General features: G+C 24.6%; 1 long non-coding RNA gene across 1 annotated transcript; it reads left to right on the top strand.

Annotated features, from left to right (window-relative positions):
* The first annotated feature begins 356 nt into the window (after nt 1–356).
* Nucleotides 357–1,672, top strand: LOC133033715 (uncharacterized). Its single transcript, XR_009685805.1, has 2 exons — nt 357–595; nt 1,089–1,672. It is a non-coding gene; the product is annotated as an uncharacterized LOC133033715 (long non-coding RNA).
* The last annotated feature ends 7,382 nt before the right edge of the window (nt 1,673–9,054 follow it).

Consider the following 9,054-nt stretch of genomic DNA (forward strand, 5'->3'; position numbering starts at 1 on the left):
TTTATATTAATTAATAATAAACAAAAAAAAATATTACTAACAAAACCGCATAACCATATTCACTAACAAAATCATTACAATATTATAATTTATTTTGATTACTATTAATTACAATATTAATTAATTATCAAAAAATCATATTAAACTACTATATTTTTTTTTTCAAAAATATCTTAATAATTAAATATTTTTTAAGAACAATCTAAAAAAAATACGTATACTATTTTATTAAATATATATTTTTAATTTAAATTTGTTTATTGATGATTCAAAAATAAAATTTAAATAAGAAAATTATTTTATATTTCATAAAGAACAAAATTCAATTAAGAACAATTTTTAAAAAATCATAAATTATTTTATTAAATATCTATTTTAGATTAAAAAAAATAAAATTCAAATAAGTATTTTATATTTTTTTTAATACTAAGCATTCATTTAAAAAGTGCATCCATATATGTATATCTATGTATCGATGGTGGAGGCGATGGGGTGGGCTCAGGATCTCGATACCATCTATTTCCTCGTTTCTTTCATGCCCGCCTCTCATCTCCTTATCTCTCTCTGTCTTCTTCAGGTGACCAAAGGGATCTCGGTACGTACCTTTTATTTTGAAATGAGTAGTCTCTTTTACCATTTCTATTTTGTTTTATGTTTTCCTCTCTCCCCAATCTATTTTAGTGTTTTTTTTTTGTTCTTTCTTTTAATAAAACTGTAGAATAATAAGTTGTATACATTTGAGACTTTCATTCTGGATTTAAACAAGTTGGACCTTTTACAGTAGTTTTTCTTTCATTTTGATATTCTTAGTCGCTCAAAGTTTCTTTTCCCTGATTTTCTTGCTTGTGAATTAGGAATGTATATTAATTTGATTTGGGTTTTAAAATGTAAACATGATATATCCCTAATTTTTCTATTGAAAAATAACATACCTGTACTAGAAATCTTTTTTTTTTTTTAAATTTAAAATATGATAATTAATAATAATTTTAATCTATTAAAAAACGTAATAATAGTTTTAATAATAGGAATAGGATTTTAATCTATTCTGACTTTCTATGACTATGCGTCTTTTATTTTTGTGCAAGTGTTTCTTGACTTGAGACATTTATGCTCATGAGGCAAGGCTTTTTCAGAAGTGAAGTGAAGGAAGGAGAAAAGGTTATGAGGTAATAATTTTTTTTTAAATGTCAAAAACTCTTTGTTCCATCCTTTAAGAGGGTGTGGATTTTCCAGAACCTAAACGTGCATCCTTTTTATGTATGTGTATACTTAGATATACATATACATATACATACATATATATAGTTACTTATTAGACTAGAAAATCAAGTTTGTTCCAAGTTCTTTATTCCGTAGCTCAATTGGTTAGGATTCAGGGTGGCAGGGGTAGGAGTTGACAATTATGAGATAAGCATAAGTATTTGATCTCACTTAACAATAGTGTGTTGTACCAAGTGCTTAATTGTTTGGTCCGTGACCTGACTTGGTAGTAAACTTTGGCCTCTTTGATTATAATAAGGAAGATAATGCCTATACTTATTCTCTTACTCTGCTGGATGTAAATTTGTGATTGAGTTCATGGTGGTTTTGAGTCTGTCTTATTTTTAGCTCTTGTGTTTGTTAATTTGTTGGAGCATATAATATAAATTTCATGTACTATAGATTACAATCCTGGTCAAAAATGATTGCTTTATAATCGTTTAATAAACTCAATAGTCCAATATCATCAAGATCATCCAACAAAAAAAAAAAAAAAAAGAAAAAAACAAAGGAAAGAAAAGAAGAACACTCAAAAGAAAAATCTTATACGAATACTTCTACCTATGATTATAATTGCATCCTATGTAGCCAACATCAGATTTCACATCTATGGGTAAGATATTGGTTATTTATCAATATCTTACCACAATTTTTGCATCGTTTGTCGTGTTTATGATTATTCTTATATTTGTAATATTAACAAAAAAATAAAATGTTTTTGGAGATTTTTCTATAATTATTATGCGGGAGTTGTTTTAAATTTTTAAATAGTTTCTTATATTATTTTTTTTAAAATTTAAAATATGATAATTAATAATAATTTTAATCTATTAAAAAACGTAATAATAGTTTTAATAATAGGAATAAGATTTTAATTAGGAAATATATATAGCCAAAATCCATGTACTTATCGTCATCTCTCATTAATTCTCTCCGACTTTATTTATATAAATATATATATATCCTACAAATTTTCAAAGTTTTATTCTTAAATCTAGATACATATAAATATATATTAGACCGAAATTATACACCCCGATCAATTAAGGGCCATCTAGCAGCTTTTTTACTCGACAAGGATTTGATACATACGGTTGCTTAATTATTAATTATTTTCAAGAAATTGAGGTACATGTGTGTGTTCATCTTTAAGGTTTTGTTTTTTTTTAATAAGATCTTTAAGGTTTTTGTGGTCCGGTTAATTACAATGAATTAATTTAGTATCATTAAATTAATATATATTATATATATTAGAATATAGCTAACATTGAAATTTAATTTGTGAGTTTGCCTTTGATTAAAATTATGAGTATAAAATATGGAGTTTCAAATTTGAATGTTTTCAAATTATCTATTTACCATTTTAATTTAATGAAGAATTTATATTTTCTTTTTACTTTCTCTTTCTTAAATTTTAAATATTTGAATGTTAATTTTTTGATAGAAAACTCAATTTTTAAGAAGATGACAATGTCTCTTACTAAAAAGAAACAAGACAATTACAAGACACCCTGTGCATATCCTCGTTATTCTATTTATATACATATATATGCTCAAAATAATAATGCCTTTAATATTCTACTTTCTATTATTTTCTCTATAATTATAAATACTAAATTTTAAAATATTTTTCATACAAGAAAAAAAAAAAAGTATAGCTAATTTTGATGTATAATATATATTTTATTCTATTTTTTAGATTGGGCTAGATTACCATGCCATCTTCTTGATTTAATTTTGGAAAAATTGGAGTCTTTCAAAGATATTCTACGATTTTATGGTGTGTGTGTTTCATGGAATTCTATAGTAAAACACAATAAAACTAAATGCTTGATGAAGACTTCACACCAAGTTCCCATGCTTATGGTTCCTAATAGAAAACAACATACTTGGGATATGTATGATCCAATGACTAATAAGTTCAAAGAAATATCTAAATTACATATACCTTATGATAAGCGTTTTGGAGGATCATCACAAGGATGGCTAGTAACTGTGAATCGTGATTTCACGGTTACACTATACAAGCCTTACTCTACAGATCATGATAGTGCAATCATCAATCTTCCGTGTTTGTTTCCTCCGTGTTGAAGATGGGGATCTTGAAGGATTGGAAGATATGAGAGAATATTGTGATCAACATATTTACAAAGCGACAATCACTGCAGATCCATTAATAAATCCAAATGATTATATGGTTGTGGTCATTTATTTACATTGTTGGAAAATAGCCATTATAAGTCCCGGGAGAGATAATATTTGGAGAAAAATTGATCCAGATGAAGAAATATTTAGTGATATATTGTTCAATAGCAATAAGTTTTATTTTCTTAATCATAATCATGACACTCTTTCATCTTATGATAGTCGTGAGCCATACTGTGGTACAAAAGTAACTTGGAATAATTCTGACAATTGGTTTGGTATCAAGTCTTATATTGTGAAGTCATTTGAGGGAGATATTTTACAAGTGTTAAGACGTTGTGAATGGAAAGATAGTTTGACAATACGACGTACTACAAAAGTAAATATTTTTAAATTGGATTTTGTTGATGGAGGAGTAAAAAGGGTTATAGTTAAAAGTCTAGGAGATGCTGCTCTCTTTCTAGGAGATAACTCTTCAATATATGTGCGTGCATCAAACTTTCTTGGATGTAAATCAAATTGCATCTATTTCAGTCATGACACTGATTTAATCTCATACTCTGGCCCTCGTGGAGTTCCTTGTGATTGTGGCATCTACAATCTCGGAGATAACAGCTATAAAAAATTTACATTATTATTAGATGATGAAGATTCAACAATAATTTCAAAAATGGAGGCCCAACCACCCATATGGATTCAACCTACCTTGAATTTATGATTTATATTTTTTTTATTATTTAATTAATATTGATATTATTGGCACGACTACTATGCAAGGGTCCACCCAAGTATTGGACAGCTTGGGCCATTGCACAAGGCTCCCTCTTTTTTAAGACCTACTTTCTTTTTTTTTGTTCTTTTTTTGAAAAAAAGCCTATTTTTCTACTTTTTCGAGAAATTATAGTAAACAGTCCCAATTCATAAGACTATGTTAATAAATGTTCTCATTTCAAAACTTGTAGCAAATGACTCTTTTAAATTATTTATTATGTATATTGTCTTATTCCATATATAAAAAAAAAATCAATAATTTTTTTTTCATATTTTTTTTATAATTAGAAGCAAATTACTTAATGATTATAGTATATCTATATTAGTTTTGTTAAAATATTTTTTATTTGAAACTTATGTCGATTTTTTAATTTTTGATGAGCTGTTGTGGGTTGTTGGTATATGGATTTTGTTGTACAATATATTTCTGTTTTATTGTATAGTATATTATCATTCTTAGATGATATTTATTTTTTATTTTGCTATATATAATCGTAGTATATAATTTTATTAGCATAATACAAATATTTTAATGTATGTATATAATTTTATTACTATAGTATATATATGTAATTATTATTTTTATATATTTTAATTGTATGATATATGTTTATTTTAAATAATATTTAGTTAGTTTCTATTTTACTATATACAATGGTGGTATATAATCTTATTGTCATAGTATATATATTTTAATTGTGGTATATAATTTGGTCAGTATAGTATATATATATATTATTATTATTGTTAGTATATATATTTTGATGAATAGTTTATATATTTTTTGTTATACGACATATCATTTTTTTTTAAATAATATTTATATTTTATTTTCTATTGTATTTTTGTTAACATGATATATATTTTTATTAACATCTTATATATTTTATTTTAATTTGTTGTTATTAATTATATATACATTTCAATTGTAAGGTATATATTTTTTGTTATATAATATTTAAATTTTATTATATAGTATATCATTTTATTTTAAATCGTGCATGTTTAATTTCTATTTTATTATATATAAATGGGATATATAATTTTACAAGCATGGTATGATTATTTTATGGTGGTATATAATTTTTTTAATATAATATATACAATTTTTTTCAATAATATTATATTTTTCTTTTTATTGTAGGTATATATATATATTTTATTGTATAGTATATAGTTTTTGTTGTTTAAAAATATCATTTATTTATAATAATATTTCATTTTTATTTTATTATATTTAATTTTTTTTAACATGTATACATATTTTAATAGTGGTATATATAATTTTGTTAGCAAGATGTATATATTTTGAGTATTAATTTAGTATTGTTATAATTTTTTTGTGGTGTATAATTTTATTACTATGGTATATTAATTTTCAGTGATACAATATATCAAATACTATTATATGTATATTTATTCATTTTTACTATAATATAATAATATGCAATACTAAAAAAAATATATAACTTAATTTAATTATTATATTTTTTTTTGTAAAAAAATAATGTGTAGTAAATGTATTTTTATTAGCTAATTTATTAAATTTGGCTATTTTCTTAATTTTTTTTTTTTTTATAAAAGGGACATTTATTAACGTAGTTTTTAAATTTAGGACTATTTTGCATCTCACCCCATTTCTTCCCTATTATACATACATAAATAGAAAATTTATAATTAAATGTTTAAGAGCCAATCTTAAAAAAAAAAAAATTAGTGATGGAATTGCAATCTTAATGTACACGATTTTTTTTAAAAGGACCCAATCTTAAAATTTGCACAAGACTCTCATAATACTTGTGCCAGCCCTACTACTACATATGCTTTAGTTTTCATAAAATTATATATTACTATTTTGAAAGGATAGATAAAGTTATTATTATATTTAGTTAGAGTTAATAAGATCATTGTCATTTTTTTTTCGTTTGAATAACTTGTCATCCCTTTTCCTTGCTATGTAGATACAAACAATATTACATATTTTACTTTTAATCATAATGAAATTTTTGACTAAAAAAATTGTCAGTAAACATAAATAATCATTCTTATCTTATTATTAAAAAGCCTATAGCTAAAAATATTAGTTACTAAAATCATAAATTGAATTTGCCATTAAATGTATTTTTAGCCACAGTACTTCCTGTAACTAAAATTAAATTAACAACTTATATTTAAGTACAACATTTTAATGACATGTAATTTTTTTTGTGACTAAAATATTAACACAAAAAAATTATCAATAACATTCATAATTTTTTTTTTGAATAAAAATCATAAGATCTAGTACTTAATAAATTCGTTCAAAACAATAGAACGCACTTCGGAGGAACAATCTTCCAATCCTCCAACTGAAGCATACGACCTGTAGAGAAACAAGAGTCTCTTGCCAAGCAATGAGCCAACTTATTTACAAATTATTTTACAAAACACAAATCAACAAAAGATAAAGCAAAAAGCAAATTTCGAACATCTTGAACAATAAGACCAAATTGTGAAGGCATAAAAATACCGCTCTGAATCGCTTGGACACACACCAAGCTATCTGTTTCCAACATGACTCTATCCCACGAATGAGTTGCAATTCAACTCAATGCTTCTTTAATGCCTATTATCTCAGCAATTTCAAGTTTAATACATCCAATCTTTCCCTTCTTGAATGCTTCTACCATAGCACCATGATGATTCCGAGTTACACAACCCATGCCAAAAGACAAGACTCAAACCAGAAAAAACTAAAAGGAAAAGACTAAAAAACCATGTTAAAAGACAAGACTAATAAGAAAAACTAAAAGGAAAAGACTAAAAAATCATGTCAAAAGACAAGACTAATAGGAAAAACTAAATTAATTTCAACACATAAACACGATCACAACATTAAAATTAATTAAGGAATGAACTCCTTATAGCGTGTCAGGTATAGAAAAGAGAATCGTATTCTTTTACACCTGAATTGGTCTCTCAAATACGAGTCTCATATTGAAAGCAACTGTGCACGATTTATTCAACCTAAACTAAATATCTCTTAATTATTATTATATATATATCTATTTTATATAAAGTGTGCCTATATAACTGAATTCTTGGTTTATGAGAAATTCATGGGTAATTTTTTTTTTTAAATAATTTTTCTATTCAAAAATAATAATTTTTTTTATTAAGATGTATTTTAATATTAATTTTTAAATAAATTAATGTTACTTTTAAATTTTAATCGGGTTTATGAGAAATTTATGGGTAATTTTTTTTTAAATAATTTTCTATTCAAAAATAATAATTTTTTTTATGAAGATGTATTTTAATATTAATTTTTAAATAAATTAATATTACTTTTAAATTTTAATCGTATAAACTTAACCGAAAATACAATCTCTGAAAATTCTCAATAAAATAACTAACCCCAAGAGGATTAGCAACCAATCGTGATTATTTAGGATAATCATTTATAATTTCTTTTTCTAAATCTCAAACCCTCAAACCCTATATTGCTATTGAATTATTGCCTCATCTATTCTCTTTAATCTTTCAGCTTCTATGCCGTGATTCATGGCCTCTCTGCTGCGATTCCTCACTTTTTGTTGATTTGGGTGTAATATTCAGTGTTCTATTAGCGAGTTATCCTTTGTTGCTCAAGTAATTATTTATTTGAGTAAGTCTTCTATTCCCTTGCTATTTGCTTTACTTTTAAACAGCTTTGGGATATGCGAAATATAATGTCATCCGTTACAAGAAATCATTTTCAATTTATAATCCTTGAATTTTTGATGATGCTCATTTTGAAAGGCTAGGTGTAATTGTAATGTCGGAGTAGCTAGATTTTTCCCTGAAGATAAAACTCACATCAGCACCGCCATTACTGGCACCCATTCTAACGAATACTATTCTTCTAAGCTCATATCTAACACACAATCCTATGGGAACAACATAAAGTTGGGTTGAACCAAGATGAGATAAACATTTTTAAGTGTATTACCTTTTAATATAATAGAAAATACCTAGCATATAAAATTTAGTATACGTGTCTTGCACGTAACTTTTTACTAGTATATATATATATATCTATTTCATCGTAAGAGATTTGTATATGAGAAGAAGGGATCAATTTAGAAAAGGCCCTATTACGATGGATGGAGAAAAGTCTGAATAGTTAATTAATTAGCTAGGGTTTTTATTCATAAAATTTTATCATAGATCATATATAGCGTTAAATCTAATGTTATGTCATTCCATATTATTAAAAGTGTCTACATTATTTCGTAGCATTTTTTTAAATGAAATTTACTACTATTATTAGAGCTTTAAATACAATATTTATAAAACTTAATAGTAGGGTGTTAAATAGATTTCGCCTATTATTATGCACTAGGTAATAGTTATTATTTATAAAGAAAAAATATATCAAATAAATTTGTGTACAGAACAAACTTCAGTTATCATGTTTTCTTTAAGGAATAATAATGAAAAGTTACAAATAAAATGATCTAATAATAATTATTTACGACTCAAAAATTTTATTATCTTGAAGTGAAATTAACAAATTAATTAGCAATAGAATATTTTTAATGCTCCTTAATTATAGGTATCTAGCTTATTTTGATAGCTAATATTTGAATAAGTGTTGATTGGATTTTTAGTTAACTGACGATGTAGAGACCACTTAGTTTTAATTTGGAATTAGCACATAATTAGGGTTTAATTATAAAACTAGAATATTAATTATGATTTATTATTTTATGGAGATTTATTTGAATTCAGAATGTATTGTTTGTTAGAATATCTTTTACCAGGATCTAGATTTACTAATAAGTATGTTTTTAACAATCTAAATATGAATTTCTAAAACGATGAAAATAAACACATAAAAGGTATGAGAAACCT

This window comes from Cannabis sativa, chromosome 1 (genome assembly GCF_029168945.1).
Source record: "Cannabis sativa cultivar Pink pepper isolate KNU-18-1 chromosome 1, ASM2916894v1, whole genome shotgun sequence".
Lineage (NCBI taxonomy): Eukaryota > Viridiplantae > Streptophyta > Magnoliopsida > Rosales > Cannabaceae > Cannabis > Cannabis sativa.